Here is a 9,240-nt window from a genome sequence, read left to right as displayed (position 1 = left end):
CAGGGCGGGGGCAAGCACAGGGTGTGGGGTGTGTTCAGGGCATGAAGGCACTTCACATGTCCCTACAGGAGGCTGCACCACAGACCACAAGTAGGAGGGGGGGGGTTAGAGGGAGGAGCGGTGGTGACAAGAGGAAGCATGAGGTGGGGGCTGGGGGAGAGGAAGTTACTGAGCACATGTCTACAAGATGCTGCCAACCCCTTCCTGTCTCTTGAGAGGAGCTGCACTAGAGAGCAGGGGGGGGGGGCACATTTATTGTGTAACCAGGGAGACAAAAGGGCCCCCTTGCCCTTATCTCTCTGTCCTGAAACCTCTCACCATCGCTTCGGGTGGGGGTGCTTGGAGGGTGTACAGGGGCTGCCCCGTTTGACCACCCCCTCAGGATGAAGCACTTCTGACGTCACGGCTAATGGTGGGGGCGACCACACAAGCCCTGGATGCCAAACATAGACAGGCGAGTTATTTTCAAAGCAAACGAAGAGCTGTGTGAAGTGAGCGCGCCGTGTGATCTGCTGCAGGTGAGTTCTCTGTGTGGGAGGGCTGGAGCCGGGGAAGGTACAGAGTGAGGGGGTTTTGTTCCCTTCTTCTTTGTGATGTAATTAGTGGAATAAAAACAGGCCGCTTTCGGAGGGTCTCAGGCCTGTGACCGGTGAAACTATGACTATAAATGCGACGGCTGTTCCGGTGCCGCCGCCCAACCCTTCCCTCTGCCTCATCCCTTCCCTCTATCTCTCTGCACCGTCTCTTCCTTCTCTCCCCCCTGCCCCCTCTCTCCCCCTCAGCCCCCCTCTCTCCCCTCTGCCTCCCTCTCTCCCCCTCTGCCTCCCTCTCTCCCCCTCTGCCTCCCTCTCTCCCCCTCTGCCCCCCTCTGCCTCCCTCTCTCCCCTCTGCCTCCTTCTCCTCCCTCTCCCCCCTCTCTACCCTCTGCCTCCATCTCTCTCCCCTCTGCCCAGTCTCTCACTCTGCCTCCATCTCTCTCCCCTCTGCCCAGTCTCTTACTCTGCCTCCATCTCTCCCCTCTGCCTCCATCTCTCCCTCCCTCTCTCCCCTCTGCATCCCTCTCTCCCTTTGCATCCCTCTCTCCCACGCCCCTCCTCTTTCTCTCTGTTCCCTCCTCCTCCCCTTTGTTTGTTCCATCTTTATTTTTCATCTCTACATACACTTTGGTCCTTGATTTTATCAGGACCAAACTATTGCACCTAAAAGAAGCCACTGGTGATCAACCTTCGACCCCAGTAGGGCTGTCTCAGCCTCTCATCCTTTTGAAGTGGATATTAGAAGCTGTCATGACAAAATATGGAGTGTGATGTCATCTTGAAGCGGATTTGATGTAATGTGATGTTTATTTAAACACTTTTTTAACAATTATGTGTTATTTTCGTGCTCAAGTGTTAGATTGTCTGCGGTTGTGGGTTCACATGACAGGGGTATTGTGGCTGGGGGTCCATGCATGTGCTCTCGTCCAGTGAGTAAATGTGGTGTAAGTGTAATGGTTCCCTCTGGATGGAATCCAGGCATCGAGGTGGAAGGGTGGGTATGGGGGTGGAATCCATTTGTCGGTGTTTATTCATTTTTTTATGACTTTGATGTGTTTGTGCTGCTTTCATAACTCTTTAAAATCAGTTTTTTCTCATAGTTTAAATTGCAGCGTCTGTAAGAAGACGCACAGCACTGTATTTCAGTGTTGGGCCGGCACTCTTAGATCTAACTCCAAGCACCTATTGTGCGTTCCCCGGCTTTCCAAGGCCAGAAAGGGAGCCAGGGCCTTCTCGGTCAGGACAGCTATCCTATAGAATGCGCTACCTCTGCATCGTCGCATACTGGACTCTGAATCCGACCTTCGAAGGCACCTAAAGACGCGGCTCTTCGGCTAGGCTAGCTAGCCGCGGCGTCCCTTATCTGCTCACCTGATTACGGATAAGCGCCCGGACACCTCTCGTTGAGGTAGCTGTTGGCTCTATAGAAGTAACTCTATTGTTATTATTTACTTTGCATGTTTTAATTACATGTGCAGCACCAAACACACAAGAGTGGGAGAAACAAAAGGAGATGGAGCTGAGGGTCAGTTGTGTGGGCCATGCAAGTGTCGGGGTGGACAATAGTGGCAAAGGTAGAATCACTCTTGAATCCTTCAAACCTCTCCCAGTATTGAGGTCTGTGAGTTGGACAGAAAGAGCTCGAGAAGCTGTCAATAAAGAGGTGAGTAGAGCCCTTCAAACGTCTCCCAGTATTGAGGTCTGTGAGTTGGACAGAAAGAGCTCGAGAAGCTGTCAATAAAGAGGCGAGTAGAGCCCTTCAGACCTCTCCCAGTATTGAGGTCTGTGAGTTGTACAGAAAGAGCTCGAGAAGCTGTCAATAAAGAGGTGAGTAGAGCCCTTCAGACCTCTCCCAGTATTGAGGTCTGTGAGTTGTACTGAAAGAGCTCGAGAAGCTGTCAATAAAAAGGTGAGTAGAGCCCTTCAGACCTCTCCCAGTATTGAGGTCTGTGAGTTGGACAGAAAGAGCTCGAGAAGCTGTCAATAAAGAGGTGAGTAGAGCCCTTCAAACGTCTCCCAGTATTGAGGTCTGTGAGTTGGACAGAAAGAGCTCGAGAAGCTGTCAATAAAGAGGCGAGTAGAGCCCTTCAGACCTCTCCCAGTATTGAGGTCTGTGAGTTGTACAGAAAGAGCTCGAGAAGCTGTCAATAAAGAGGTGAGTAGAGCCCTTCAGACCTCTCCCAGTATTGAGGTCTGTGAGTTGTACTGAAAGAGCTCGAGAAGCTGTCAATAAAAAGGTGAGTAGAGCCCTTCAGACCTCTCCCAGTATTGAGGTCTGTGAGTTGTACTGAAAGAGCTCGAGAAGCTGTCAATAAAGAGGTGAGTAGAGCCCTTCAGACCTCTCCCAGTATTGAGGTCTGTGAGTTGTACTGAAAGAGCTTGAGAAGCTGTCAATAGAGAGGTGAGTAGAGCCCTTCAAACCTCTCCCAGTATTGAGGTCTGTGAGTTGGGCAGAAAGAGCTGGAGAAGCTGTCAATAAAGAGGTGAGTAGAGCCCTTCAAACCTCTCCCAGTATTGAGGTCTGTGAGTTGGAAAGAAAGAGCTCGAGAAGCTGTCAATAAAGAGGTGAGTAGAGCCTTTCAGACCTCTCCCAGTATTGAGGTCTGTGAGTTGTACAGAAAGAGCTCGAGAAGCTGTCAATAAAGAGGTGAGTAGAGCCCTTCAGACCTCTCCCAGTATTGAGGTCTGTGAGTTGGACAGAAAGAGCTCGAGAAGCTGTCAATAAAGAGGTGAGTAGAGCTCTTCAGACCTCTCCCAGTATTGAGGTCTGTGAGTTGTTTAGAAAGAGCTGGAGAAGCTGTCAATAAAGAGGTGAGTAGAGGCCCTTCAAACCTCTCCCAGTATTGAGGTCTGTGAGTTGGACAGAAAGAGCTGGAGAAGCTGTCAATAAAGAGGTGAGTAGAGCCCTTCAAACCTCTCCCAGTATTGAGGTCTGTGAGTTGTACTGAAAGAGCTCGAGAAGCTGTCAATAAAGAGGTGAGTAGAGCCCTTCAAACCTCTCCCAGTATTGAGGTCTGAGAGTTGTACAGAAAGAGCTTGAGAAGCTGTCAATAAAGAGGTGAGTAGAGCCCTTCAAACCTCTCCCAGTATTGAGGTCTGTGAGTTGGACAGAAAGAGCTCGAGAAGCTGTCAATAAAGAGGTGAATAGAGCCCTTGCCATAAACTGTCACCTGCAGGTTACACAGTCCAGTCCCACTGAGAGGTCAGGAAGTCCAGTGCCTGCTGGGGTGGACTGTGGATAACATCAGGTTACACAGTCCAGTCCCACTGAGAGAGGTCAGGAAGTCCAGTGCCTGCTGGGGTGGACTGTGGAGAACATCAGGTTACACACTCCAGTCCCACTGAGAGGTCAGAATTCCAGTGCCTGCTGGGGTGGTCTGTGGATAACATCAGCGGCCCCTGACCCTCCTGGTAGGTCGCTCCCTCTCCACACAGCTTCGCCTGTGTGCCCCTGCCCCAGCTGCCGCTGCCGCTGCTAAGATCTCGCCCGTAAGTGTGCTTCCTCCGTTTCTGTGCCCTAATTTTTGCCTTCTGTACCATTGATTTTCCCCCTTCTGTGCCCCGATTTTTGCCTTCTGTACCACTGTTGTTCCCCCTTCTGTGCCCCGATTTTTGCCTTCTGTACCACTGTTTTTCCCCCTTCTGTGCCCCGATTTTTGCCTTCTGTACCACTGTTTTGCCCCCTTCTGTGCCCTGATTTTTGCCTTCTGTACCACTGTTTTGTCCCCTTCTGTGCCCCATTTTGCTTTCTGTGCCCTCGTCTCCCCCGCTGCTGTGCACCCTGCGCCCCGCCCCCCCTGACTGCCCACTGCCCATTCGCTGATCCCGCCTCCCGCCTCCCAGCTGCTCCTCCCTCCCACCTCCCCATATATGCCGGGCACTGCGCGATAAGGAGAGCGACCCGTGACCCTCCTGGTAGGTTGCTCCCCCTCCGCACAGCTCCACTTGTGTGCCCCTGCCCCAGCTGCCGCTGCTAAGATCTCGCCCGTAAGTGTGCTTCCTCCGTTTCTGTGCCCCGATTTTTGCCTTCTCTACCACTGTTCTTCCCCCTTCTGTGCCACATTTTGCCTTCTGTGCCCTCGTCTCCCCCTCCGCTGTGCACCCTGTGGCTCCGCCTCCCTGACTGCCCACTGCCCATTTGCTGATCCCGCCTCCCACCTCCCAGCAGCTTCTCCCTCCCACCTCCCCATCTATGCCGGACTCTGCGTGGCCGCGCTGCTGGCGTGCCTATGGCAAGCCCGTCCTCGCCCGTCCGCGCCTGGACCGCGTCCAGCGCGAGGAACCCTGGCCCCCGCACACACCACGACGCCCACCTCCACTACGACTCCAGCACCCTCCACGCACTCAACGCCGGGCGGTCTCGCACCTGCTGCCTGGCCGCCCCGAAGCGCACCCAAGGACTTTTCTCCTGCCGGAACTGCAGCTTCACCAGCATCCGGCCCGTCAACCCGCCCAACATGGAAACCAACTACCTCAGATGTATCCTACTCAACACCCGCTCCACCCGCAAACACGCCATCGAACTCTGGGACCTACTCGACTCCACCTTCCCAGAGGTCGCATTCCTGACGGAGACCTGGCTGACTCCCTCCTCGGCACCTGACATCGCCATAGCCATCCCGGAAGGCTACAAGATCACCCGCAAGGACCGCACCAACGGAACAGGAGGAGGAATCACCATCGTCCACAGGAACACTCTCAAAATCTCGACACATGCCGACGACACCCTCAGCACCGCCGAACACCTGCACTTCCAGATCCACACTGACCCCAACACCACCCTCAGAGGCACCCTCATCTACAGACCCCCCGGACCCCAACCGCAGTTCAGCGACTCCATCACCGACCTCGTCAGCACACACGCCCTCGCCTCCACGGACTGCATCCTCCTCAGGGACCTGAACTTCCACCTCGAGAACAACAACGACCCCAACTCCTCCACCCTGATCGACAACCTCCGCAACCTCGGACTCAGACAACTCGTCATAGCACCCACATACTCCGCCGGCCACACGTTGGACCCCATCTTAGATCTAACTCCAAGCACCTATTGTGCGTTCCCCGGCTTTCCAAGGCCAGAAAGGGAGGCAGGGCCTTCTCGGTCAGGACAGCTATCCTATGGAATGCGCTACCTCTGCATCGTCGCATACTGGACTCTGAATCCGACCTTCGAAGGCACCTGAAGACGCGGCTCTTCGGCTAGGCTAGCTAGCCACGGCGTCCCTTATCTGCTCACCTGATTACGGATAAGCGCCCGGACACCTCTGGTTGAGGTAGCTGTTTGCGCTATAGAAGTATCTCTATTGTTATTATTTACTTTGCATGTTTTATTACATGTGCAGCACCAAACACACAAGAGTGGGAGAAACAAAAGGAGATGGAGCTGAGGGTCAGTTGTGTGGGCCATGCAAGTGTCGGGGTGGACAATAGTGGCAAAGGTAGAATCACTCTTGAATCCTTCAAACCTCTCCCAGTATTGAGGTCTGAGAGTTGTACAGAAAGAGCTCGAGAAGCTGTCAATAAAGAGGTGAGTAGAGCCCTTCAGACCTCTCCCAGTATTGAGGTCTGTGAGTTGTACTGAAAGAGCTCGAGAATCTGTCAATAAAGAGGTGAGTAGAGCCCTTCAAACCTCTCCCAGTATTGAGGTCTGTGAGTTGGACAGAAAGAGCTCGAGAAGCTGTCAATAAAGAGGTGAGTAGAGCCCTTCAGACCTCTCCCAGTATTGAGGTCTGTGAGTTGGACAGAAAGAGCTCGAGAAGCTGTCAATAAAGAGGTGAGTAGAGCCCTTCAAACCTCTCCCAGTATTGAGGTCTGAGAGTTGTACAGAAAGAGCTTGAGAAGCTGTCAATAAAGAGGTGAGTAGAGCCCTTCAAACCTTTCCCAGTATTGAGGTCTGTGAGTTGTACAGAAAGAGCTGGAGAAGCTGTCAATAAAGAGGCGAGTAGAGCCCTTCAGACCTCTCCCAGTATTGAGGTCTGTGAGTTGGACAGAAAGAGCTCGAGAAGCTGTCAATAAAGAGGTGAATAGAGCCCTTGCCATAAACTGTCACCTGCAGGTTACACAGTCCAGTCCCACTGAGAGGTCAGGAAGTCCAGTGCCTGCTGGGGTGGACTGTGGATAACATCAGGTTACACAGTCCAGTCCCACTGAGAGAGGTCAGGAAGTCCAGTGCCTGCTGGGGTGGACTGTGGAGAACATCAGGTTACACACTCCAGTCCCACTGAGAGGTCAGAATTCTAGTGCCTGCTGGGGTGGTCTGTGGATAACATCAGCGGCCCCTGACCCTCCTGGTAGGTCGCTCCCTCTCCGCACAGCTTCGCCTGTGTGCCCCTGCCCCAGCTGCCGCTGCTAAGATCTCACCCGTAAGTGTGCTTCCTCCGTTTCTGTGCCCTAATTTTTGCCTTCTGTACCATTGATTTTCCCCCTTCTGTGCCCCGATTTTTGCCTTCTGTACCACTATTGTTCCCCCATTCTGTGCCCCGATTTTTGCCTTCTGTACCACTGTTTTTCCCCCTTCTGTGCCCCGATTTTTGCCTTCTGTACCACTGTTTTGCCCCCTTCTGTGCCCTGATTTTTGCCTTCTGTACCACTGTTTTGCCCCCTTCTGTGCCCCATTTTGCTTTCTGTGCCCTCGTCTCCCCCGCTGCTGTGCACCCTGCGCCCCGCCCCCCCTGACTGCCCACTGCCCATTCGTTGATCCCGCCTCCCGCCTCCCAGCTGCTCCTCCCTCCCACCTCCCCATATATGCCGGGCACTGCGCGATAAGGAGAGCGACCCGTGACCCTCCTGGTAGGTCGCTCCCCCTCCGCACAGCTCCACTTGTGTGCCCCTGCCCCAGCTGCCGCTGCTAAGATCTCGCCCGTAAGTGTGCTTCCTCCGTTTCTGTGCCCCGATTTTTGCCTTCTCTACCACTGTTCTTCCCCCTTCTGTGCCACATTTTGCCTTCTGTGCCCTCGTCTCCCCCTCCGCTGTGCACCCTGTAGCTCCGCCTCCCTGACTGCCCACTGCCCATTTGCTGATCCCACCTCCCACCTCCCAGCAGCTTCTCCCTCCCACCTCCCCATCTATGCCGGACTCTGCGTGGCCGCGCTGCTGGCGTGCCTATGGCAAGCCCGTCCGCGCCCGTCCGCGCCTGGACCGCGTCCAGCGCGAGGAACCCTGGCCCCCGCACACACCACGACGCCCACCTCCACTACGACTCCAGCACCCTCCACGCACTCAACGCCGGGCGGTCTCGCACCTGCTGCCTGGCCGCCCCGAAGCGCACCCAAGGACTTTTCTCCTGCCGGAACTGCAGCTTCACCAGCATCCGGCCCGTCAACCCGCCCAACATGGAAACCAACTACCTCAGATGTATCCTACTCAACACCCGCTCCACCCGCAAACACGCCATCGAACTCTGGGACCTACTCGACTCCACCTTCCCAGAGGTCGCATTCCTGACGGAGACCTGGCTGACTCCCTCCTCGGCACCTGACATCGCCATAGCCATCCCGGAAGGCTACAAGATCACCCGCAAGGACCGCACCAACGGAACAGGAGGAGGAATCACCATCGTCCACAGGAACACTCTCAAAATCTCGACACATGCCGACGACACCCTCAGCACCGCCGAACACCTGCACTTCCAGATCCACACTGACCCCAACACCACCCTCAGAGGCACCCTCATCTACAGACCCCCCGGACCCCAACCGCAGTTCAGCGACTCCATCACCGACCTCGTCAGCACACACGCCCTCGCCTCCACGGACTGCATCCTCCTCAGGGACCTGAACTTCCACCTCGAGAACAACAACGACCCCAACTCCTCCACCCTGATCGACAACCTCCGCAACCTCGGACTCAGACAACTCGTCATAGCACCCACATACTCCGCCGGCCACACGTTTGACCCCATCTTCTCAGCAAGCACCCATGTCTTTTTCGACAGCACCAACGAACTCCACTGGACCGACCACCGCTGCATCCACTTCACCTTCGGAAACCCACCACACACCACCACACCCAGCAGATGCCTCGCCGCAGCTGGGGCAAGATCACCGAGGACCAGTTAACCGCCGCCCTCGCCCAGAGCTCATCCACAGACCCAACCGAACCCAACGCCGCAGCCCGCAACCTCAAACAATGAATTAACGACTGCGCCAACACCCTCGCCCCGCTCAAGAAACCCCCCAACACCCACACCAGCAAGAGAGCCAGCTGGTTCATCGAAGACCTCCAGGCCTTCAAGCGAACCTGCCGAAAACTAGAAAAAAACTGGACCCGTGAAAGAACACCGGAAAGATACACAGCCCACAGGAACGCCACCCGACGATATCACCAACTCATCAGATCCGCCAAAAGGTCCGCCTTCAGAGACCGCCTCGACAACAATGCACACAACAGCAAAGAACTCTTCAGCATCGTGAAGGAACTCTCCAACAAGAGCTCCAACACCAACAACATCCCACCGTCACAAGAACTGTGCGACTCGCTGGCCAGCTTCTTCCACCGCAAGATCCCAGACATCCACAACAGCTTTGACGCCGTCACGACCCCGACAACAGCCGACACCCCCACTCCCACGACCACCACCCGCACCAACCGCCTGCTCGCCTGGACCAACACCAACGACGACGACACCACCAAGATCATGAACACCATCCACTCCGGATCCCCGGAAGACTGCTGCCCACACCACATTTTCAACAAAGCCAGTAGG

General features: G+C 55.0%; 1 protein-coding gene across 1 annotated transcript in view; it reads left to right on the top strand.

The window, feature by feature from the left end:
• Positions 1-206: 206 nt before the first annotated feature.
• LOC146822497 (uncharacterized) overlaps positions 207-9,240 on the top strand; it is a 48,212-nt gene continuing 39,178 nt past the window's right edge. The window contains exon 1 of the mRNA XM_085613606.1: positions 207-518. The gene's annotated coding sequence lies outside the window, so the exon portion shown is untranslated. The remainder of the gene's footprint in view (positions 519-9,240) is intronic.

This window comes from Triturus cristatus, chromosome 6 (assembly GCF_964204655.1).
Source record: "Triturus cristatus chromosome 6, aTriCri1.1, whole genome shotgun sequence".
NCBI classification, from domain to species: Eukaryota; Metazoa; Chordata; class Amphibia; order Caudata; family Salamandridae; genus Triturus; species Triturus cristatus.
This window is presented reverse-complemented; position numbering and strand designations above follow the sequence as displayed.